At 30.9% G+C, this 26,398-nt stretch overlaps 1 protein-coding gene and 1 pseudogene across 1 annotated transcript in view; both read left to right on the forward strand.

Moving 5' to 3' along the window:
* The first annotated feature begins 358 nt into the window (after window positions 1–358).
* Window positions 359–2,804, forward strand: LOC141388238 (deoxycytidylate deaminase pseudogene; annotated as a pseudogene).
* Window positions 2,805–9,004: 6,200 nt separating this feature from the next.
* The window catches only part of LOC141388253 (uncharacterized), a gene marked incomplete at its 3' end in the record, with an annotated part of 156,159 nt that continues 138,765 nt past the window's right edge, over window positions 9,005–26,398 (forward strand). Inside the window, exons 1-2 of the mRNA XM_073958275.1 lie at window positions 9,005–9,214; window positions 9,570–9,995. The remainder of the gene's footprint in view (window positions 9,215–9,569; window positions 9,996–26,398) is intronic.

The following is a 26,398-nucleotide window of genomic DNA, read 5'->3' on the forward strand; positions in this document are numbered from 1 at the left end:
ACTAGCAGAAATGAACGGCAAGCAAACCGATTATTTGAGTAAAACTGATCGTGTGTACTCTGCTTAATAAACTCGTTTATAACATAAAAGCCGTTTATTATACAAACCTTAGTTATTGACAATAATTGCCTTAACAATATTTTTTTATATTTTTGAAATTTTATAAGCCCTTTTTTCTTGGTAGAACCACTCAATAAGTTATTTATTAACAAGTCCCTAGTAACAAATTTTCAAAATATCAATGTTTCATAAAAAATAGTCATTTTTATATTGCATTACAGACGTAACTACCTTATCTTATTATCATTATCTATATAAATATATAGTGATATCAATAAGCAACGGTATTACATCAAACGTCGAGTTAGGGTATAAAAGACGCATTTCTCTACACAAATTCAAATCAGTGATTGTTTTAAAGTAATAAAGAAAATATATTTTTGTCAAGGTTCGTAGCAGTTCTAATTGTTGAGTGATTTCTATTGGAAACTTTGTCTGGATGAATAGTGATTTCTATAGGAATAGTAATTTCCAAAGGAAATTAGCTATTCAGCCTGGCTGAATAGGGATTTCCAAAGGAGATTTGCTATTCAGCCTGGCTGAATAGGGATTTCCAAAGGAAATTTGCTATTCAGCCTGCCTGAATAGAGATTTCCAAACGAAATTGGCTATTGAGCCTGTCTGAATAGGGATTTCCAAAGGAAATTTGCTATTCAGCCTGGCTGAATAGGGATTTCCAAAGGAAATTTGCTATTCAGCCTGGCTGAATAGGGATTTCCAAAGGAAATTTGTTATTCAGCCTGGCTGAATAGGGATTTCCAAAGGAAATTTGTTATTCAGCCTGGCTGAATAGGGATTTCCAAAGGAAATTTGCTATTCAGCGTGGCTGAATAGGGATTTTCAGAGGAAATTTGCTATTCAGCCTGGCTGAATAGGGATTTCCAAAGGAAATTTGCTATTCAGCCTGGCTGAATAGGGATTTCCAAAGGAAATTTGCTATTCAGCCTGGCTGAATAGGGATTTCCAAAGGAAATTTGCTATTCAGCCTGGCTGAATAGGGATTTCCAAAGGAAATTTGCTATTCAGCCTGGCTGAATAGGGATTTCCAAAGGAAATTTGCTATTCAGCCTGGCTGAATAGGGATTTCCAAAGGAAATTTGCTATTCAGCCTGGCTGAATAGGGATTTCCAAAGGAAATTTGCTATTCAGCCTGGCTGAATAGGGATTTCCAAAGGAAATTTGCTATTCAGCCTGGCTGAATAGGGATTTCCAAAGGAAATTTGCTATTCAGCCTGGCTGAATAGGGATTTCCAAAGGAAATTTGCTATTCAGCCTGGCTGAATAGGGATTTCCAAAGGAAATTTGCTATTCAGCCTGGCTGAATAGGGATTTGCAAAGGAAATTTGCTATTCAGCCTGGCTGAATAGGGATTTGCAAAGGAAATTTGCTATTCAGCCTGGCTGAATAGGGATTTGCAAAGGAAATTTGCTATTCAGCCTGGCTGAATAGGGATTTCCAAAGGAAATTTGCTATTCAGACTGGCTGAATAGGGATTTCCAAAGGAAATTTGCTATTCAGCCTGGCTGAATAGGGATTTCCAAAGGAAATTTGCTATTCAGCCTGGCTGAATAGGGATTTCCAAAGGAAATTTGCTATTCAGCCTGGCTGAATAGGGATTTCCAAAGGAAATTTGCTATTCAGCCTGGCTGAATAGGGATTTCCAAAGGAAATTTGCTATTCAGCCTGGCTGAATAGGGATTTCCAAAGGAAATTTGCTATTCAGCCTGGCTGAATAGGGATTTCCAAAGGAAATTTGCTATTCAGCCTGGCTGAATAGGGATTTCCGAAGGAAATTTGCTATTCAGCCTGGCTGAATAGGGATTTCCGAAGGAAATTTGCTATTCAGCCTGGCTGAATAGGGATTTCCGAAGGAAATTTGCTATTCAGCCTGGCTGAATAGGGATTTCCGAAGGAAATTTGCTATTCAGCCTGGCTGAATAGGGATTTCCGAAGGAAATTTGCTATTCAGCCTGGCTGAATAGGGATTTCCGAAGGCAATTTGCTATTCAGCCTGGCTAAATAGTGTGATTTCAGTAGGAAATCTTCAATTATATTTATCTTAGCTTCAAGTATTCAATAAAACACCAATAATAATATTATTATTATTATTTGTTTCACATTTATTTTTCTTGTTACACTTCTCACACAGCATGGCCTCAGCAGCACCACGTGAAGGTTCCCTGGAACGAGAAGATTTTTATATGGCGATTGCGTTGCTAGCGGAAAAACGTAGTAAAGATCCTCATAGACAAGCTGGTGCCGTGATTGTCAATACGGAAGGACGTATTGTGGCCGTGGGCTACAATGGATTTCCAAGTGCTTGTAAGAATGGCAACTCCAGGTTAAGTTGGAACAAGACGAACGACCCTCTTTCCTTGGATAATAAACATCTATATGTTGTACATGCTGAGGCTAATGCCATACTTAAAACAACTCAATTGGATATAAGAGGGGCCACCATTTACCAAACGCTGTATCCTTGCAATGAGTGTACCAAACTTATTCTATCTTCGGGCATAGAGAAAGTATATTATTTGCATAAGAAGAAAAATGATAGACGGACTACGGATAAGGGCTCTGAAGAATGTTCCAAGTAGCAGGAGTGCCATGTCTGAAATACATTCCGGGAAATACATCGGACATCCGTTTATCTTTCAAAGATCCTGAGGATTGTCAGTAAGCAGATAACATATGTTATGTAAAATGCCTTGCTTTTAAATAAATGTCAGAAGTGATTATGACTATGTCTTTGTTTCGATAATTGTAACTGTTACACCAAATGGTGTGGTCTCCCCAAGCTTTCAAGAGAGAGCGAGTGTTTTCAGGTAGGTTTCTTTGTAAAAAAGAAATTTATTTTTTTATAGAAAACCGTGGTCTCCACCAAGTTTTCTATATAGAAAACCGTGGTCTCCACCAAGTTTTCTATATAGTAAACCGTGGTCTCCACCAAGTTTTCTATATAGAAAACCGTGGTCTCCACCAAGTTTTCTATATAGTAAACCGTGGTCTCCACCAAGTTTTCTATATAGAAAACCGTGGTCTCCACCAAGTTTTCTATATAGTAAACCGTGGTCTCCACCAAGTTTTCTATATAGAAAACCGTGGTCTCCACCAAGTTTTCTATATAGAAAACCGTGGTCTCCACCAAGTTTTCTATATAGAAAACCGTGGTCTCCACCAAGTTTTCTATATAGAAAACCGTGGTCTCCACCAAGTTTTCTATATAGAAAACCGTGGTCTCCACCAAGTTTTCTATATAGAAAACCGTGGTCTCCACCAAGTTTTCTATATAGAAAACCGTGGTCTCCACCAAGTTTTCTATATAGAAAACCGTGGTCTCCACCAAGTTTTCTATATAGAAAACCGTGGTCTCCACCAAGTTTTCTATATAGAAAACCGTGGTCTCCACCAAGTTTTCTATATAGAAAACCGTGGTCTCCACCAAGTTTTCTATATAGAAAACCGTGGTCTCCACCAAGTTTTCTATATAGAAAACCGTGGTCTCCACCAAGTTTTCTATATAGAAAACCGTGGTCTCCACCAAGTTTTCTATATAGAAAACCGTGGTCTCCACCAAGTTTTCTATATAGAAAACCGTGGTCTCCACCAAGTTTTCTATATAGAAAACCGTGGTCTCCACCAAGTTTTCTATATAGAAAACCGTGGGTCTCCACCAAGTTTTCTATATAGAAAACCGTGGTCTCCACCAAGTTTTCTATATAGAAAACCGTGGTCTCCACCAAGTTTTCTATATAGAAAAACCGTGGTCTCCACCAAGTTTTCTATATAGAAAACCGTGGTCTCCACCAAGTTTTCTATATAGAAAACCGTGGTCTTCCACCAAGTTTTCTATATAGAAAACCGTGGTCTCCACCAAGTTTTCTATATAGAAAACCGTGGTCTCCACCAAGTTTTCTATATAGAAAACCGTGGTCTCCACCAAGTTTTCTATATAGAAAACCGTGGTCTCCACCAAGTTTTCTATATAGAAAACCGTGGTCTCCACCAAGTTTTCTATATAGAAAACCGTGGTCTCCACCAAGTTTTCTATATAGAAAACCGTGGTCTCCACCAAGTTTTCTATATAGAAAACCGTGGTCTCCACCAAGTTTTCTATATAGAAAACCGTGGTCTCCACCAAGTTTTCTATATAGAAAACCGTGGTCTCCACCAAGTTTTCTATATAGAAAACCGTGGTCTCCACCAAGTTTTCTATATAGAAAACCGTGGTCTCCACCAAGTTTTCTATATAGAAAACCGTGGTCTCCACCAAGTTTTCTATATAGAAAACCGTGGTCTCCACCAAGTTTTCTATATAGAAAACCGTGGTCTCCACCAAGTTTTCTATATAGAAAACCGTGGTCTCCACCAAGTTTTCTATATAGAAAACCGTGGTGTCCACCAAGTTTTCTATATAGAAAACCATGGTCTCCACCAAGTTTTCTATATAGAAAACCGTGGTCTCCACCAAGTTTTCTATATAGAAAACCGTGGTCTCCACCAAGTTTTCTATATAGAAAACCGTGGTCTCCACCAAGTTTTCTATATAGAAAACCGTGGTCTCCACCAAGTTTTCTATATAGAAAACCGTGGTCTCCACCAAGTTTTCTATATAGAAAACCGTGGTCTCCACCAAGTTTCTTGGTCTCCACCAAGTTTTCTATATAGAAAGCAGTGGTCTCCAAGTTTCGATAGACATCTTGTGTCTCCACCATGTTTTCTATAGAAATCTTGTGTCACCACCAAGTTTTCTATAGAAATCTTGTGTCACCACCAAGTTTTCTATAGAAATCTTGTGTCTCCACCAAGTTTTCTATAGAAATCTTGTGTCTCCACCAAGTTTTCTATAGAAATCTTGTGTCTCCATCAAGTTTCCTATAGAAATCTTGTGTCTCCACCAAGTTTTCCATAGAAATCTTGAGTCTCCACCATGTTTTCCACAGAAATCTTGTGTCTCCACCAAGTTTTCTATCGAAATCTTGTGTCTTCACCAAGTTTTCTATAGAAAACTTGTGTCTCCACCACATTTTCTATAGAAAACTTGTGTCTCCACCACATTTTCTATAGAAAACTTGTGTCTCCGCCAAATTTTCTGTAGAAAACTTGTGTCTCCGCCAAATTTTCTGTAGAAAACTTGTGTCTCCGCCAAATTTTCTGTAGAAAACTTGTGTCTCCGCCAAATTTTCTGTAGAAAACTTGTGTCTCCACCAAATTTTCTATAGAAAACTTGTGTCTCCACCAAATTTTCTATAGAAAACTTGTGTCTCCACCAAATTTTCTATAGAAAACTTGTGTCTCCACCAAATTTTCTATAGAAAACTTGTGTCTCCGCCAAATTTTCTGTAGAAAACTTGTGTCTCCGCCAAATTTTCTGTAGAAAACTTGTGTCTCCGCCAAATTTTCTGTAGAAAACTTGTGTCTCCACCAAATTTTCTATAGAAAACTTGTGTCTCCACCAAATTTTCTATAGAAAACTTGTGTCTCCACCAAATTTTTCTATAGAAAACTTGTGTCTCCACCAAATTTTCTATAGAAAACTTGTGTCTCCGCCAAATTTTCTGTAGAAAACTTGTGTCTCCGCCAAATTTTCTGTAGAAAACTTGTGTCTCCGCCAAATTTTCTGTAGAAAACTTGTGTCTCCACCAAATTTTCTATAGAAAACTTGTGTCTCCACCAAGTTTTCGATAGAAAACTTTTGTCTCCACCAAGTTTTCGATAGAAAACTTTTGTCTCCACCAAGTTTTCTATAGAAATCTTGTGTCTCCACCAAGCTTTCTATCGAAATCTTGTGTCTCCACCAAGTTTTCTATCGAAATCTTGTGTCTCCACCAAGTTTTCAATAGAAACTTGTGTCTCCACCAAGTTTTCTATAGAAATCTTGTGTCTCCACCAAGCTTTCTATCGAAATCTTGTGTCTCCACCAAGTTTTCTATCGAAATCTTGTGTCTCCACCAAGTTTTCTATAGAAATCTTGTGTCTCCACCAAGTTTTCTATAGAAATCTTGTGTCTCCACCAAGTTTTCTATAGAAATCTTGTGTCTCCACCAAGTTTTCCATAGAAATCTTGTGTCTCCACCAAGTTCTCTTGTGTCTCCACCAAGTTTTTTTATAGAAATCTTGTGTCTCCACCAAGTTTTCTATAGAAACCGTGGTCTCTCCACCAAGTTTTCTATAGAAACCGTGGTCTCTCCACCAAGTTTCCTATCGAAAACCGTGGTCTCCACCAAGTTTTTTCTATAGAAAACTTGTGTCTCCACCAAATTTTCTATAGAAAACTTGTGTCTCCACCAAATTTTCTATAGAAAACTTGTGTCTCCACCAAATTTTCTATAGAAAACTTGTGTCTCCACCAAATTTTCTATAGAAAACTTGTGTCTCCACCAAATTTTCTATAGAAAACTTGTGTCTCCACCAAATTTTCTATAGAAAACTTGTGTCTCCACCAAATTTTCTATAGAAAACTTGTGTCTCCACCAAGTTTTTTCTATAGAAAACTTGTGTCTCCACCAAGTTTTTTCTATAGAAAACTTGTGTCTCCACCAATTTTTTTCTATAGAAAACTTGTGTCTCCATCAAATTTTCTATAGAAAACCTGTGTCTCCACCAAATTTTCTATAGAAAACTTGTGTCTCCACCAAATTTTCTATAGAAAACTTGTGTCTTCACCAAATTTTCTATAGAAAACTTGTGTCTCCACCCAATTTTCTATAGAAAACTTGTGTCTCCACCAAATTTTCTATAGAAAACTTGTGTCTCCACCAAATTTTCTATAGAAAACTTGTGTCTCCACCAAATTTTCTATAGAAAACTTGTGTCTCCACCAAATTTTCTATAGAAAACTTGTGTCTCCACCAAATTTTCTATAGAAAACTTGTGTCTCCACCAAATTTTCTATAGAAAACTTGTGTCTCCACCAAATTTTCTATAGAAAACTTGTGTCTCCACCATATTTTCTATAGAAAACTTGTGTCTCCACCAAGTTTTCTATAGAAATCCTGTGTCTCCACCAAGTTTTCTATAGAAATCTTGTGTCTCCACCAAGTTTTCTATAGAAATCTTGTGTCTCAATCAAGTTTTCTATAGAAATCTTGTGTCGCAATCAAGTTTTCTATAGAAATCTTGTGTCTCAATCAAGTTTTCTATAGAAATCTTGTGTCTCCACCAAGTTTTCTATAGAAATCTTTTGTCTCCACCAAGTTTTCTATAGAAATCTTTTGTCTCCACCAAGTTTTCTATAGAAATCTTTTGTCTCCACCAAGTTTTCTATAGAAATCTTGTGTCTCCACCAAGTTTTCTATAGAAATCTTTTGTCTCCACCAAGTTTTCTATAGAAATCTTTTGTCTCCACCAAGTTTTCTATAGAAATCTTGTGTCTCCACCAAGTTTTCTATAGAAATCTTGTGTCTCCACCAAGTTTTCTATAGAAATCTTGTGTCTCCACCAAGTTTCCTATAGAAATCTTGTGTCTCCTCCAAGTTTCCTATAGAAATCTTGTGTCTCCACCAAGTTTCCTATAGAAATCTTGTGTCTCCACCAAGTTTTCTATAGAAATCTTGTGTCTCCACCAAGTTTCCTATAGAAATCTTGTGTCTGCACCAAGTTTTCCATAGAAATCTTGTGTCTCCACCAAGTTTTCCACAGAAATCTCGTGTCTCCACCAAATATTCTATAGAAAACTTGTGTCTCCACCAAATTTTCTATAGAAAACTTGTGTCTCCACCAAATTTTCTATAGAAAACTTGTGTCTCCACCAAATTTTCTATAGAAAACTTGTGTCTCCACCAAATTTTCTATAGAAAACTTGTGTCTCCACCAAATTTTCTATAGAAAACTTGTGTCTCCACCAAATTTTCTATAGAAAACTTGTGTCTCCACCAAATTTTCTATAGAAATCTTGTGTCTCCACCAAATTTTCTATAGAAAACTTGTGTCTCCACCAAATTTTCTATAGAAAACTTGTGTCTCCACCAAATTTTCTATAGAAAACTTGTGTCTCCACCAAATTTTCTATAGAAAACTTGTGTCTCCACCAAATTTTCTATAGAAAACTTGTGTCTCCACCAAATTTTCTATAGAAAACTTGTATCTCCACCAAATTTTCTATAGAAAACTTGTGTCTCCACCAAATTTTCTATAGAAAACTTGTGTCTCCACCAAATTTTCTATAGAAAACTTGTGTCTCCACCAAATTTTCTATAGAAAACTTGTGTCTCCACCAAATTTTCTATAGAAAACTTGTGTCTCCACCAAATTTTCTATAGAAAACTTGTGTCTCCACCAAATTTTCTATAGAAAACTTGTGTCTCCACCAAATTTTCTATAGAAAACTTGTGTCTCCACCAAATTTTCTATAGAAAACTTGTGTCTCCACCAAATTTTCTATAGAAAACTTGTGTCTCCACCAAATTTTCTATAGAAAACTTGTGTCTCCACCAAATTTTCTATAGAAAACTTGTGTCTCCACCAAATTTTCTATAGAAAGCGGTGGTCTCCACCAAGTTTTCAATAGAAATCTTGTGTCTCCACCAAGTTTTCCATATATAGAAACCATGGAATTCTACCAAGTTTCCTATGGTTCTCTTTATAATGTATAGAGGTCACTGTTGTCGTTGTTTTTGTCTGTAGAAAATAGCGAGAACACATGCGTGAGAGAAAACACATGTTTTGCAAAGCTCTCTCGCCATTGTAAAACAAAACAAAAATCACATGTTTTCATAGATTTTGGCGCTTACACGAATACTCTTGCATCCACACACACACACACACTCGGGCACATGGTTACAAACAAAATATTATTATGCTGCTATTGTTACAACAAAGAATGAACGAACGAACAAATTTCAATGAAAACGAAAGGATGTTGTTGATGTTTTTGAAAGAATCCACACGGTGGTTGTTTTACACGGTGTGTCTCTGTTTACTACGTTGTCCAAAGACAAAACATTTCAGTTCTTCCATGCAACGCAAAGAGAACGGTTGTGTTGTGTCCGGGTATCTCCTCCATTTGTTAAGGGGAATTAACGAATGCGACCGCCGCCAACGTATGAGTGATTTGAGAAACATCTCATAAAAATTATTTATAAATGAATAAAAAATAAAGAAAATCGTGTGAAAGCGAAATGAAATATTAAAGAAGAATATATTGGAAAATTCGGTAAAAATAAAAAACATATATAAAAATATTAAATGAAAAATAAGTTTTTTTTTAATTTGAAAAAAAATACGCAGATAATTTTGTTTGTGAGTTTTAGTTGTCTTTTGTTGTTGTTTATTTTTCATGTGCAAAAAATATATGGCTTTTTCTTTTGCCGGCTACTTTTTACTGTCTATGTTGCCATTCAATTAGTTGGTGTTTATTCGAGCGTGATTGATCCATAGTGTTTTTTTGTTTATATAAATTTCCAACATTTGTTTATTTGTTTGTCCTCACTCACGCACTTTCTCAGCGTGTGTTGGTAATTTCTTTGTTATGTTTGTGATTTATTTCCAATGCTTTCATTTTCGGAAAGGGAATTATATTCAATCTTAAAGAGGAAAACATAGAACGAAGAGCAAAAAATAAAAATAACAGAAAAAGTGGGCCAAGCGCTATGAGTAAATTGAGCAAAGGCCATATTTCCTAAAGAAAAGTGACCCTTAAAAGCTGCAACCAGAAAAAAGAAAAGTGACAAAAGTTTTGCCCCCATTCCTTTCCCTCTTTTTGGTAGCCAACAAACCGCGGGTAGCCGGTAAACATAAAAAATTAAATAAAAATTCTTGTTTCGTTCATAAATTACGGCCACAAATTGTGTGGGTGGAATTTGCCATCATCTGCGCCAGTATTTGGTGTCTTGTGCTGTGCAAAAAAAAAAACTCTTCTTACCCTCCTCTTCAACCTAACCATAGACAACATTATTCATATTTACTTGTTGTTGTTTTTGGAAAACCACTAAAAGGTAAGTGTCCAATTTGCCATTCTAATTAGGTGTCTTAATTGTTGAAACAAAAAAAGGGGGGCGGGTGGGGATGATTTTTTATGCAAAAAAAAAAAAAAAAAAAAAAATACTAATAAAAGAAAAGAAAACAATTTTCTAAATTACGTGGATTTTTTAAACAATATTTTTCCAATAAACGTGGATTTTTTAAACAATATTTTTTAATAAACGTGGATTTTCTAAACAATATTTTTCCAATAAACGTGGATTTTTTAACAAAATTTTTCCAATAAATATGGATTTTTTAAACAATCTTTTTCCAATAAACGTGGATTTTTTAAACAATCTTTTTCCAATAAACGTGGATTTTTTAAACAATGGAAAACGTGGATTTTTTAAACAATGGAAAACGTGGATTTTTTAAACAATATTTTTCCAAAACAACGTGGATTTTTTAAACAATATTTTTCCAATAAACGTGGATTTTTTAAACAATATTTTTTCAATAAACGTGGATTTTTTTAAACAATATTTTTCCAATAAACGTGGATTTTTTAAACAATATTTTTCCAATAAACGTGGATTTTTTAAACAATATTTTTCCAATAAACGTGGATTTTTTAAACAATATTTTTCCAATAAACGTGGATTTTTTAAACAATATTTTTCCAATAAACGTGGATTTTTTAAACAATATTTTTCCAATAAACGTGGATTTTTTAAACAATATTTTTCCAATAAACGTGGATTTTTTAAACAATATTTTTCCAATAAACGTGGATTTTTTAAACAATATTTTTCCAATAAACGTGGATTTTTTTAAACAATATTTTTCCAATAAACGTGGATTTTTTTAAACAATATTTTTCCAATAAACGTGGATTTTTTTAAACAATATTTTTCCAATAAACGTGGATAAGGCGTGGATATTTTAAAAAATATTTTTTCCATGGACCACAAGGCGTGGATATTTTAAGAAATATTTTTTCCATGGACCACAAGGCGTGGATATTTTAAAAAAATATTTTTTCCATGGACCACAAGGCGTGGATATTTTAAAAAATATTTTTTCCATGGACCACAAGGCGTGGATATTTTAAAAAAATATTTTTTCAATGGACTACAAGGTGTGGATATTTTAAAAAATATTTTTCCGTGGACCACAAGGTGTGGATATTTTAAACAATATTTTTTCCATGGACCACAAGGCTTGGATATTTTAAAAAATATTTTTTCCATGGACCACAAGGCTTGGATATTTTAAAAAATATTTATTCTATGGACCACAAGGCGTGGATATTTTAAAAAATAGTTTTTCCATGGAACACAAGTCGTGGATATTGTAAAAAATAGTTTTTCCATGGACCGCAAGGCGTGGATATTTTAAAAAATATTTTTCCAAGGACCACGGGGCGTGGATATTTTAAAAAATATTTTTTTTCATGGACCACAAGGCTTGGATCATTTAACATATATTTTTTCCATGGACCACAAGGCGTGGATATTTTAAAAAAATAAATTTCCATGAACCACAAGGCGTGGATATTTTAAAAAAATATTTTTTCCATGGACCGCAAGGCGTGGATATTTTAAAAAATATTTTTTCCACAAGGCGTGGATATTTTAAAAAATATTTTTTCCACAAGGCGTGGATATTTTAAAAAATATTTTTTCCACAAGGCGTGGATATTTTAAAAAATATTTTTTCCACAAGGCGTGGATATTTTAAAAAATATTTTTTCCACAAGGCGTGGATATTTTAAAAAATATTTTTTCCACAAGGCGTGGATATTTTATAAAATATTTTTTCCACAAGGCGTGGATATTTTAAAAAATATTTTTTCCACAAGGCGTGGATATTTTAAAAAATATTTTTTCCACAAGGCGTGGATATTTTAAAAAATATTTTTTCCACAAGGCGTGGATATTTTAAAAAATATTTTTTCCATGAACCACAAGGTGCGGATATTTAAAAAAAAATATTTTTTCCATGAACCACAAGGCGTGGATATTTTAAAAAATATTTTTTCCATGAACCACAAGGCGTGGATATTTTAAAAAATATTTTTTCCATGAACCACAAGGCGTGGATATTTTAAAAAATATTTTTTCCTTGAACCACAAGGCGTGGATATTTTAAAAAATATTTTTTTCATTAACCACAAGGCGTGGATATTTTAAAAAATATTTTTTTCATGAACCACAAGGCGTGGATATTTTAAAAAATATTTTTTCCATGGACCACAAGGCGTGGATATTTTAAAAAATATTTTTTCCAAGGACCCCAAGGCGTGGATATTTTAAAAAATATTTTTTCCATGAACCACAAGGCGTGGATATTTTAAAAAATATTTTTTCCATGAACCACAAGGCGTGGATATTTTAAAAAATATTTTTTCCATGAACCACAAGGCGTGGATATTTTAAAAAATATTTTTTCCATGAACCACAAGGCGTGGATATTTTAAAAAATATTTTTTCCATAAACCACAAGGCGTGGATATTTTAAAAAATATTTTTTCCATGAACAAAAAGGCGTGGATATTTTAAAAAATATTTTTTCCATGAACCACAAGGCGTGGATATTTTAAAAAATATTTTTTCCACGAACCACAAGGCGTGGATATTTTAAAAAATATTTTTTCCATGAACCACAAGGCGCGGATATTTTAAATAATATTTTTTCCATGAACCACAAGGCGTGGATATTTTAAAAAATATTTTTTTCCATGAACCACAAGGCGTGGATATTTTAAAAAATATTTTTTCCATGAACCACAAGGCGTGGATATTTTAAAAAATATTTTTTCCATGGACCACAAAGGGTGGACATTTTAAAAAAATAGTTTTTCCATGAACCACAAGGTGTGGATATTTTAAAAAATATTTTTTCCATGAACCACAAGGCGTGGATATTTTAAAAAATATTTTTTTCCATGAACCACAAGGCGTGGATATTTTAAAAAATATTTTTTCCATGAACCACAAGGCGCGGATATTTTAAATAATATTTTTTCCATGAACCACAAGGCGTGGATATTTTAAAAAATATTTTTTTCCATGAACCACAAGGCGTGGATATTTTAAAAAATATTTTTTCCATGAACCACAAGGCGTGGATATTTTAAAAAATATTTTTTCCATGGACCAAAAAGGGTGGACATTTTAAAAAATATTTTTTCCCGTGGACAATAAAGCGTGGATATTTTAAAAAATATTTTTTCCATAAACCACAAGGTGTGGATATTTTAAAAAATATTTTTTCCATGAACCACAAGGCGTGGATATTTTAAAAAATATTTTTTCCATGAACCACAAGGCGTGGATATTTTAAAAAATATTTTTCCATGAACCACAAGGCGTGGATATTTTAAAAATTTTTTTTTACCATGAACCACAAGGCGTGGATATTTTAAAAAATATTTTTTCCATGAACCACAAGGCGTGGATATTTTAAAAAATATTTTTTCCATGAACCACAAGGTGTGGATATTTTAAAAAATATTTTTTCCATAAACCACAAGGTGTGGATATTTTAAAAAATATTTTTTCCATGAACCACAAGGCGTGGATATTTTAAAAAATATTTTTTCCATGAACCACAAGGCGTGGATATTTTAAAAAATATTTTTTCCATGAACCACAAGGCGTGGATATTTTAAAAAATATTTTTCCATGAACCACAAGGCGTGGATATTTTAAAAAATATTTTTTCCATGAACCACAAGGCGTGGATATTTTAAAAAATATTTTTTCCATTAACCACAAGGCGTGGATATTTTAAAAAATATTTTTTCCATTAACCACAAGGCGTGGATATTTTAAAAAATATTTTTTCCATGAACCACAATGCGCGGATATTTCAAAAAAATATTTTTTTCATGAACCACAAGGCGTGGATATTTTAAAAAATATTTTTTCCATGGACCACAAGGCGTGGATATTTTAAAAAATATTTTTTCTCACCTATTACTTTTCTTCACCATTTAAAGGCTTTTATTTATTTGCCTTAATATAGCTTTAACAAGTACAACATCTAGGATAGCTGTCAAGGAAATAAAAAACACAAACTCTAACATTTAAACATGTACAACATGTTCAAAATGGAATAAAAGGACGAAAAAAAAACACGGAAACAAAATTCTCTTCTCATAAGCTGTTGGCTAGCAGTAAAAACTTCAGGTTGTGTTTTTGGAACATTTTCGTTTTGTGTTACAGCCGGGATATAAAATTCTGTCACTCATAACGGTGGCATTGTTGTTAATGCCAATGGACAGCTGATATAAGACATGTTGCCCTAACATGGTATATGGTTATGTGGGTATTTTACGATACAAAATTGGAATTACTATGAAAGGACAATGATGTCCATTTGCAAAGGCAATGTAGAAAAAGTCAAACGTTTAAGGGTCACTAAATATCCATCAAAAATTGTTTAAAAAATCCACGTTTAAGGGTCACAAAAAATCTTTAAAAAATTGCTTAAAATGTCCACGTTTAAGGCTCGCTAAATATGCTCCAAAACTTTTTTAAAAAAACCACGTTTAAGGCTTGCTAAATATCCTCCAAAATTGTTAAAAAAATCCACGTTAAGGCTTGCTAAATATCCTCCAAAAGTTGTTTAAAAAATCCACGTTTAAGGCTTGCTAAATATCCTCCAAAAATTTTATAATTATAATTCATGTTTAAGGCTCGCAAAGCCTTCTGTGCTTTTTGTTGTTATTTCGTTTAAAACCTCCATCATTTCAATTTACTTTTTCTTTATTGTTTATTTACTTCACGCATTAAAAATAAAATCTCTTTTAACCTCAACAGTTTCAAAATCAATACAACTTTACCAAGAAATGATGAATAACTCATACATACTCAGACAAACATCCACCACTCAATATTGTCATCTCCGCTTGATGTTCCACCCTTGTTTGACTGAAAAATTTTCTTTCTTGTTTTTTGTTACAAAATATCAGAATTTATTTGCATATAATTTCGAGGACCACCGTACGTAGCCCCCACCTCCCCCTTCACAACCAATGCTCCACTACCTTCCAGACATTTCAATATTTATGAATTACAAAAGTTGTCAACAACAACAACATCAAACAAGTGAGCCAGCCTTCAAACAAGCGACTGCAGCCAACAAAAAACCTGTCAATTGCAAATCGGCTTTGGAATTATGTTGTTCTCCTCCTCTATCATTGGTGGAATTTTAAGAAGCAAATTTCCTTACAAACGAAATGAAAAGTTTTCTTCAAAAATATTTGTACAACTTGGTAAACAGTTGTTGCTGTTATTTTGTTGTCATATTAAATGATTATTATTGTTTGCAGTTGAAAGCAAGTTGGGTTGTGAAGCAAAGAGGCCGGCAAGGATGTTACAAAAAGAAAAGAACACATAAAATGAAATTTATGCTTTGTAGTTTAAGGGACCAAACAAATGGACAACAGTTTGACATTTTCATTTCCTTGGAAATGTTAAACAAAAAATCCTGATTTTTTCGTATTCTGGTGTCTAATAATAATGTTTTTAAATAATTTTTAAGGAATATTAGAAGGCCTCCAAACGTGGATTTTTTTAAATAATTTTTGAGAAATATTAGAAGGCCTATAAACGTGGATTTTTAAAATAATTTTTGAGGAATATTAGAAGGCCTATAAACGTGGATTTTTTAAATAATTTTTGAGGAATATTAGAAGGCCTATAAACGTGGATTTTTTAAATAATTTTTGAGGAATATTAGAAGGACTTCAAATGTGGATTTTTAAATAATTTTTGAGGAATATTGGAAGGCCTCCAAACGTGGTTTTTTAAATAATTCTTGAGGAATATTAGAAGGCCTATAAACGTGGATTTTTTAAATAATTTTTGAGGAATATTAGACGGCCTATAAACGAGGATTTTTTAAATAATTTTTGAGAAATATTAGAAGGACTTCAAATGTGGATTTTTAAATAATTTTTGAGGAATATTGGAAGGCCTCCAAACGTGGTTTTTTAAATAATTCTTGAGGAATATTAGAAGGCCTATAAACGTGGATTTTTAAAATAATTTTTGAGGAATATTAGAAGGCCTATAAACGTGGATTTTTAAATAATTTTTGAGGAATATTAGAAGGCCTATAAACGTGGATTTTTTAAATAATTTTTGAGGAATATTAGAAGGCCTATAAACGTGGATTTTTTAAATAATTTTTGAGGAATATTAGAAGGCCTATAAACGTGGATTTTTTAAATAATTTTTGAGGAATATTAGAAGGACTTCAAATGTGGATTTTTAAATAATTTTTGAGGAATATTGGAAGGCCTCCAAACGTGGTTTTTTAAATAATTCTTGAGGAATATTAGAAGGCCTATAAACGTGGATTTTTTAAATAATTTTTGAGGAATATTAGACGGCCTATAAACGAGGATTTTTTAAATAATTTTTGAGAAATATTAGAAGGACTTCAAATGTGGATTTTTAAATAATTTTTGAGGAATATTGGAAGGCCTCCAAACGTGGTTTTTTAAATAATTCTTGAGGAATATTAGAAGGCCTATAAACGTGGATTTTTTAAATAATTTTTGAGGAATATTAGACGGCCTATAAACGTGGATTTTTTAAATAATTTTTGAGAAATATTAGAAGGCCTATAAACGTGGATTTTTTAAATAATTTTTGAGGAATATTAGAAGGCCTATAAACGTGGATTTTTTAAATAATTTTTGAGGAATATTAGAAGGCCTATAAAAGTGGATTTTTTAAATAATTTTTGAGGAATATTAGAAGGCCTATAAAGGTGGATTTTTTAAATAATTTTTGAGGAATATTAGAAGAACACCAAACGTGGATTTTTTAAATAATTTTTGAGGAATATTAGAAGGCCTCCAAATGTGGATTTTTTAAATAATTTTTGAAGATTATTAGAAGGCCTTTAAACGCGGACTTTTTGAATAATTTTTGAATAATATTAGAAGGCCTCCAAACGTGGAATTTTTAATATAATTTTTGAGGAATATTAGAAGGCCTACAAACGTGGATTTTTAAATAATTTTTGAGGAATATTAGAAAGCCTCCAAAAGTGGATTTTTTAATAATTTTTGAAAAATATTAGAAGGCCTCCAAACATGGATTTTTTAAATAATTTTTGAGGAATATTGGAAGACCTCCAAGCGTGGATTTTTTAAATAATTTTTGATGAATATTAGAAGGCCTCCAAACGTGGATTTTTTAAATAATTTTTGAGGAATATTAGAAGGCCTCCAAACATGTATTTTTAAAATAATTTTTGAGGAATATTAGAAGGCCTCCAAACGTGGATTTTTTAAATAATTTTTGAGGAATATTAAAAGGCCTCAAAGCGTGGATTTTTTAAATAATTTTTGAGGAATATTAAAAGGCCTCAAAGCGTGGATTTTTTAAATAATTTTTGAGGAATATTAAAAGGCCTCAAAGCGTGGATTTTTTAAATAATTTTTGAGGAATATTAAAAGGCCTCAAAGCGTGGATTTTTTAAATAATTTTTGAGGAATATTAAAAGGCCTCAAAGCGTGGATTTTTTAAATAATTTTTGAGGAATATTAAAAGGCCTCAAAGCGTGGATTTTTTAAATAATTTTTGAGGAATATTAAAAAGCCTCAAAGCGTGGATTTTTTAAATATTTTTTAAAGAATATTAAAAGGCCTCAAAGCGTGGATTTTTTAAATATTTTTTAAAGAATATTAAAAGGCCTCAAAGCGTGGATTTTTTAAATAATTTTTGAGGAATATTAAAAGGCCTCAAAGCGTGGATTTTTTAAATAACTTTTGAGGAATATTAAAAGGCCTCAAAGCGTGGATTTTTTAAATAATTTTTGAGGAATATTAAAAGGTCTCAAAGCGTGGATTTTTTAAATAATTTTTGAGGAATATTAAAAGGCCTCAAAGCGTGGATTTGTTAAATAATTTTTGAGGAATATTAGGCCTCAAAGCGTGGATTTTTTAAATAATTTTTGAGGAATATTAAAAGGCCTCAAAGCGTGGATTTTTTAAATAATTTTTGAGGAATATTAAAAGGCCTCAAAGCGTGGATTTTTTAAATAATTTTTGAGGAATATTAAAAGGCCTCAAAGCGTGGATTTTTTAAATAATTTTTGAGGAATATTAAAAGGCCTCAAAGCGTGGATTTTTTAAATAATTTTTGAGGAATATTAGAAAACTTCTTAAAATGGATTTTTTAAATAATTTTTGAGGAATATTAAAAGGCCTCAAAGCGTGGATTTTTTAAATAATTTTTGAGGAATATTAAAAGGCCTCAAAGCGTGGATTTTTTAAATAATTTTTGAGGAATATTAGAAGGCCTCCAAACGTGGATTTTTTAAATAATTTTTGAGGAATATTAGAAGGCCTCCAAACGTGGATTTTTTAAATAATTTTTGAGAAATATTAGAAGGCCTCCAAACGTGGATTTTTTAAATAATTTTTGAGGAATATTAGAAAACTTCTTAAAATGGATTTTTTAAATAATTTTTGATGAATATTAGAAGGCCTCCAAACGTGGATTTTTTAAATAATTTTTGAGGAATATTATAAGGTTCCAACCGTGGATTTTTTAAATAATTTTTGAGGAATATTAAAAGGCCCCTAAACGTGGATTTTTTAAATAATTTTTGAGGAATATTAGAAGGCTTATAAACGTTGATTTTTTTAAAATAATTTTTGAGGAATATTAGAAGGCCTATAAACGTGGATTTTTTAAATAATTTTTGAGGAATATTAAAAGGCCTCAAAGCGTGGATTTTTAAATAATTTTTGAGGAATATTAGAAGGCTTATAAACGTTGATTTTTTTAAAATAATTTTTGAGGAATATTAGAAGGCCTATAAACGTGGATTTTTTAAATAATTTTTGAGGAATATTAAAAGGCCTCAAAGCGTGGATTTTTTAAATAATTTTTGAGGAATATTAAAAGGCCTCAAAGCGTGGATTTTTTAAATAATTTTTGAGGAATATTAAAAGGCCTCAAAGCGTGGATTTTTTAAATAATTTTTGAGGAATATTAAAAGGCCTCAAAGCGTGGATTTTTTAAATAATTTTTGAGGAATATTAGAAGGCCTATAAACGTGGATTTTTTAAATAATTTTTGAGGAATATTAGAAGGCCTATAAACGTGGATTTTTTAAATAATTTTTGAGGAATATTAAAAGGCCTCAAAGCGTGGATTTTTTAAATAATTTTTGAGGAATATTAAAAGGCCTCAAAGCGTGGATTTTTTAAATAATTTTTGAGGAATATTAAAAGGCCTCAAAGCGTGGATTTTTTAAATAATTTTTGAGGAATATTAAAAGGCCTCAAAGCGTGGATTTTTTAAATAATTTTTGAGGAATATTAAAAGGCCTCAAAGCGTGGATTTTTTAAATAACTTTTGAGGAATATTAAAAGGCCTCAAAGCGTGGATTTTTTAAATAATTTTTGAGGAATATTAAAAGGCCTCAAAGCGTGGATTTTTTAAATAATTTTTGAGGAATATTAAAAGGCCTCAAAGCGTGGATTTTTTAAATAATTTTTGAGGAATATTAAAAGGCCTCAAAGCGTGGATTTTTTAAATAACTTTTGAGGAATATTAAAAGGCCTCAAAGCGTGGATTTTTTAAATAATTTTTGAGGAATATTAAAAGGCCTCAAAGCGTGGATTTTTTAAATATTTTTTAAAGAATATTAAAAGGCCTCAAAGCGTGGATTTTTTAAATAATTTTTGAGGAATATTAAAAGGCCTCAAAGCGTGGATTTTTTAAATAACTTTTGAGGAATATTAAAAGGCCTCAAAGCGTGGATTTTTTAAATAATTTTTGAGGAATATTAAAAGGTCTCAAAGCGTGGATTTTTTAAATAATTTTTGAGGAATATTAAAAGGCCTCAAAGCGTGGATTTGTTAAATAATTTTTGAGGAATATTAGAAGGCCTCAAAGCGTGGATTTTTTAAATAATTTTTGAGGAATATTAAAAGGCCTCAAAGCGTGGATTTTTTAAATAATTTTTGAGGAATATTAAAAGGCCTCAAAGCGTGGATTTTTTAAATAATTTTTGAGGAATATTAAAAGGCCTCAAAGCGTGGATTTTTTAAATAATTTTTGAGGAATATTAAAAGGCCTCAAAGCGTGGATTTTTTAAATAATTTTTGAGGAATATTAAAAGGCCTCAAAGCGTGGATTTTTTAAATAATTTTTGAGGAATATTAAAAGGCCTCAAAGCGTGGATTTTTTAAATAATTTTTGAGGAATATTAAAAGGCCTCAAAGCGTGGATTTTTTAAATAATTTTTGAGGAATATTAAAAGGCCTCAAAGCGTGGATTTTTTAAATAATTTTTGAGGAATATTAAAAGGCCTCAAAGCGTGGATTTTTTAAATAATTTTTGAGGAATATTAAAAGGCCTCAAAGCGTGGATTTTTTAAATAATTTTTGAGGAATATTAAAAGGCCTCAAAGCGTGGATTTTTTAAATAATTTTTGAGGAATATTAAAAGGCCTCAAAGCGTGGATTTTTTAAATAATTTTTGAGGAATATTAAAAGGCCTCAAAGCGTGGATTTTTTAAATAATTTTTGAGGAATATTAAAAGGCCTCAAAGCGTGGATTTTTTAAATAATTTTTGAGGAATATTAAAAGGCCTCAAAGCGTGGAATTTTTAAATAATTTTTGAGGAATATTAAAAGGCCTCAAAGCGTGGATTTTTTAAATAATTTTTGAGGAATATTAGAAAACTTCTTAAAATGGATTTTTTAAATAATTTTTGAGGAATATTAAAAGGCCTCAAAGCGTGGATTTTTTAAATAATTTTTGAGGAATATTAAAAGGCCTCAAAGCGTGGATTTTTTAAATAATTTTTGAGGAATATTAGAAGGCCTCCAAACGTGGATTTTTTAAATAATTTTTGAGGAATATTAGAAGGCCTCCAAACGTGGATTTTTTAAATAATTTTTGAGAAATATTAGAAGGCCTCCAAACGTGGATTTTTTAAATAATTTTTGAGGAATATTAGAAAACTTCTTAAAATGGATTTTTTAAATAATTTTTGATGAATATTAGAAGGCCTCCAAACGTGGATTTTTTAAATAATTTTTGAGGAATATTATAAGGTTCCAACCGTGGATTTTTTAAATAATTTTTGAGGAATATTAAAAGGCCCCTAAACGTGGATTTTTTAAATAATTTTTGAGGAATATTAGAAGGCTTATAAACGTTGATTTTTTTAAAATAATTTTTGAGGAATATTAGAAGGCCTATAAACGTGGATTTTTTAAATAATTTTTGAGGAATATTAAAAGGCCTCAAAGCGTGGATTTTTAAATAATTTTTGAGGAATATTAGAAGGCTTATAAACGTTGATTTTTTTAAAATAATTTTTGAGGAATATTAGAAGGCCTATAAACGTGGATTTTTTAAATAATTTTTGAGGAATATTAAAAGGCCTCAAAGCGTGGATTTTTTAAATAATTTTTGAGGAATATTAAAAGGCCTCAAAGCGTGGATTTTTTAAATAATTTTTGAGGAATATTAAAAGGCCTCAAAGCGTGGATTTTTTAAATAATTTTTGAGGAATATTAGAAGGCCTATAAACGTGGATTTTTTAAATAATTTTTGAGGAATATTAGAAGGCCTATAAACGTGGATTTTTTAAATAATTTTTGAGGAATATTAAAAGGCCTCAAAGCGTGGATTTTTTAAATAATTTTTGAGGAATATTAAAAGGCCTCAAAGCGTGGATTTTTTAAATAATTTTTGAGGAATATTAAAAGGCCTCAAAGCGTGGATTTTTTAAATAATTTTTGAGGAATATTAAAAGGCCTCAAAGCGTGGATTTTTTAAATAATTTTTGAGGAATATTAAAAGGCCTCAAAGCGTGGATTTTTTAAATAATTTTTGAGGAATATTAAAAGGCCTCAAAGCGTGGATTTTTTAAATAATTTTTGAGGAATATTAAAAGGCCTCAAAGCGTGGATTTTTTAAATAATTTTTGAGGAATATTAAAAGGCCTCAAAGCGTGGATTTTTTAAATAATTTTTGAGGAATATTAAAAGGCCTCAAAGCGTGGATTTTTTAAATAATTTTTGAGGAATATTAAAAGGCCTCAAAGCGTGGATTTTTTAAATAATTTTTGAGGAATATTAAAAGGCCTCAAAGCGTGGATTTTTTAAATAATTTTTGAGGAATATTAAAAGGCCTCAAAGCGTGGATTTTTTAAATAATTTTTGAGGAATATTAAAAGGCCTCAAAGCGTGGATTTTTTAAATAATTTTTGAGGAATATTAAAAGGCCTCAAAGCGTGGATTTTTTAAATAATTTTTGAGGAATATTAAAAGGCCTCAAAGCGTGGATTTTTTAAATAATTTTTGAGGAATATTAAAAGGCCTCAAAGCGTGGATTTTTTAAATAATTTTTGAGGAATATTAAAAGGCCTCAAAGCGTGGATTTTTTAAATAATTTTTGAGGAATATTAAAAGGCCTCAAAGCGTGGATTTTTTAAATAATTTTTGAGGAATATTAAAAGGCCTCAAAGCGTGGATTTTTTAAATAATTTTTGAGGAATATTAAAAGGCCTCAAAGCGTGGATTTTTTAAATAATTTTTGAGGAATATTAAAAGGCCTCAAAGCGTGGATTTTTTAAATAATTTTTGAGGAATATTAAAAGGCCTCAAAGCGTGGATTTTTTAAATAATTTTTGAGGAATATTAAAAGGCCTCAAAGCGTGGATTTTTTAAATAATTTTTGAGGAATATTAAAAGGCCTCAAAGCGTGGATTTTTTAAATAATTTTTGAGGAATATTAAAAGGCCTCAAAGCGTGGATTTTTTAAATAATTTTTGAGGAATATTAAAAGGCCTCAAAGCGTGGATTTTTTAAATAATTTTTAAGGAATATTAGAAAACTTCTTAAAATGGATTTTTTAAATAATTTTTGAGGAATATTAAAAGGCCTCAAAGCGTGGATTTTTTAAATAATTTTTGAGGAATATTAAAAGGCCTCAAAGCGTGGATTTTTTAAATAATTTTTGAGGAATATTAGAAGGCCTCCAAACGTGGATTTTTTAAATAATTTTTGAGGAATATTAGAAGGCCTCCAAACGTGGATTTTTTAAATAATTTTTGAGAAATATTAGAAGGCCTCCAAACGTGGATTTTTTAAATAATTTTTGAGGAATATTAGAAAACTTCTTAAAATGGATTTTTTAAATAATTTTTGATGAATATTAGAAGGCCTCCAAACGTGGATTTTTTAAATAATTTTTGAGGAATATTATAAGGTTCCAACCGTGGATTTTTTAAATAATTTTTGAGGAATATTAAAAGGCCTCAAAGCGTGGATTTTTAAATAATTTTTGAGGAATATTAGAAGGCTTATAAACGTTGATTTTTTTAAAATAATTTTTGAGGAATATTAGAAGGCCTATAAACGTGGATTTTTTAAATAATTTTTGAGGAATATTAAAAGGCCTCAAAGCGTGGATTTTTTAAATAATTTTTGAGGAATATTAAAAGGCCTCAAAGCGTGGATTTTTTAAATAATTTTTGAGGAATATTAAAAGGCCTCAAAGCGTGGATTTTTAAATAATTTTTGAGGAATATTAGAAGGCTTATAAACGTTGATTTTTTTAAAATAATTTTTGAGGAATATTAGAAGGCCTATAAACGTGGATTTTTTAAATAATTTTTGAGGAATATTAAAAGGCCTCAAAGCGTGGATTTTTTAAATAATTTTTGAGGAATATTAAAAGGCCTCAAAGCGTGGATTTTTTAAATAATTTTTGAGGAATATTAAAAGGCCTCAAAGCGTGGATTTTTAAATAATTTTTGAGGAATATTAGAAGGCTTATAAACGTTGATTTTTTTAAAATAATTTTTGAGGAATATTAGAAGGCCTATAAACGTGGATTTTTTAAATAATTTTTGAGGAATATTAAAAGGCCTCAAAGCGTGGATTTTTTAAATAATTTTTGAGGAATATTAAAAGGCCTCAAAGCGTGGATTTTTTAAATAATTTTTGAGGAATATTAAAAGGCCTCAAAGCGTGGATTTTTAAATAATTTTTGAGGAATATTAGAAGGCTTATAAACGTTGATTTTTTTAAAATAATTTTTGAGGAATATTAGAAGGCCTATAAACGTGGATTTTTTAAATAATTTTTGAGGAATATTAAAAGGCCTCAAAGCGTGGATTTTTTAAATAATTTTTGAGGAATATTAAAAGGCCTCAAAGCGTGGATTTTTTAAATAATTTTTGAGGAATATTAAAAGGCCTCAAAGCGTGGATTTTTAAATAATTTTTGAGGAATATTAGAAGGCTTATAAACGTTGATTTTTTTAAAATAATTTTTGAGGAATATTAGAAGGCCTATAAACGTGGATTTTTTAAATAATTTTTGAGGAATATTAAAAGGCCTCAAAGCGTGGATTTTTTAAATAATTTTTGAGGAATATTAAAAGGCCTCAAAGCGTGGATTTTTTAAATAATTTTTGAGGAATATTAAAAGGCCTCAAAGCGTGGATTTTTTAAATAATTTTTGAGGAATATTAAAAGGCCTCAAAGCGTGGATTTTTTAAATAATTTTTGAGGAATATTAGAAGGCCTATAAACGTGGATTTTTTAAATAATTTTTGAGGAATATTAGAAGGCCTATAAACGTGGATTTTTTAAATAATTTTTGAGGAATATTAAAAGGCCTCAAAGCGTGGATTTTTTAAATAATTTTTGAGGAATATTAAAAGGCCTCAAAGCGTGGATTTTTTAAATAATTTTTGAGGAATATTAAAAGGCCTCAAAGCGTGGATTTTTAAATAATTTTTGAGGAATATTAGAAGGCTTATAAACGTTGATTTTTTTAAAATAATTTTTGAGGAATATTAGAAGGCCTCCAAACGTGGATTTTTTAAATAATTTTTGAGGAATATTAAAAGGCCTCAAAGCGTGGATTTTTTAAATAATTTTTGAGGAATATTAAAAGGCCTCAAAGCGTGGATTTTTTAAATAATTTTTGAGGAATATTAAAAGGCCTCAAAGCGTGGATTTTTTAAATAATTTTTGAGGAATATTAAAAGGCCTCAAAGCGTGGATTTTTTAAATAATTTTTGAGGAATATTAAAAGGCCTCAAAGCGTGGATTTTTTAAATAATTTTTGAGGAATATTAAAAAGCCTCAAAGCGTGGATTTTTTAAATATTTTTTAAAGAATATTAAAAGGCCTCAAAGCGTGGATTTTTTAAATATTTTTTAAAGAATATTAAAAGGCCTCAAAGCGTGGATTTTTTAAATAATTTTTGAGGAATATTAAAAGGCCTCAAAGCGTGGATTTTTTAAATAACTTTTGAGGAATATTAAAAGGCCTCAAAGCGTGGATTTTTTAAATAATTTTTGAGGAATATTAAAAGGTCTCAAAGCGTGGATTTTTTAAATAATTTTTGAGGAATATTAAAAGGCCTCAAAGCGTGGATTTGTTAAATAATTTTTGAGGAATATTAGAAGGCCTCAAAGCGTGGATTTTTTAAATAATTTTTGAGGAATATTAAAAGGCCTCAAAGCGTGGATTTTTTAAATAATTTTTGAGGAATATTAAAAGGCCTCAAAGCGTGGATTTTTTAAATAATTTTTGAGGAATATTAAAAGGCCTCAAAGCGTGGATTTTTTAAATAATTTTTGAGGAATATTAAAAGGCCTCAAAGCGTGGATTTTTTAAATAATTTTTGAGGAATATTAAAAGGCCTCAAAGCGTGGATTTTTTAAATAATTTTTGAGGAATATTAAAAGGCCTCAAAGCGTGGATTTTTTAAATAATTTTTGAGGAATATTAAAAGGCCTCAAAGCGTGGATTTTTTAAATAATTTTTGAGGAATATTAAAAGGCCTCAAAGCGTGGATTTTTTAAATAATTTTTGAGGAATATTAAAAGGCCTCAAAGCGTGGATTTTTTAAATAATTTTTGAGGAATATTAAAAGGCCTCAAAGCGTGGATTTTTTAAATAATTTTTGAGGAATATTAAAAGGCCTCAAAGCGTGGATTTTTTAAATAATTTTTGAGGAATATTAAAAGGCCTCAAAGCGTGGATTTTTTAAATAATTTTTGAGGAATATTAAAAGGCCTCAAAGCGTGGATTTTTTAAATAATTTTTGAGGAATATTAAAAGGCCTCAAAGCGTGGATTTTTTAAATAATTTTTGAGGAATATTAAAAGGCCTCAAAGCGTGGATTTTTTAAATAATTTTTGAGGAATATTAAAAGGCCTCAAAGCGTGGATTTTTTAAATAATTTTTGAGGAATATTAAAAGGCCTCAAAGCGTGGATTTTTTAAATAATTTTTGAGGAATATTAAAAGGCCTCAAAGCGTGGATTTTTTAAATAATTTTTGAGGAATATTAAAAGGCCTCAAAGCGTGGATTTTTTAAATAATTTTTGAGGAATATTAAAAGGCCTCAAAGCGTGGATTTT

Source organism: Musca autumnalis, unplaced genomic scaffold (assembly GCF_047663935.1).
Source record: "Musca autumnalis isolate F117 unplaced genomic scaffold, ASM4766393v1 scaffold_9, whole genome shotgun sequence".
Lineage (NCBI taxonomy): Eukaryota > Metazoa > Arthropoda > Insecta > Diptera > Muscidae > Musca > Musca autumnalis.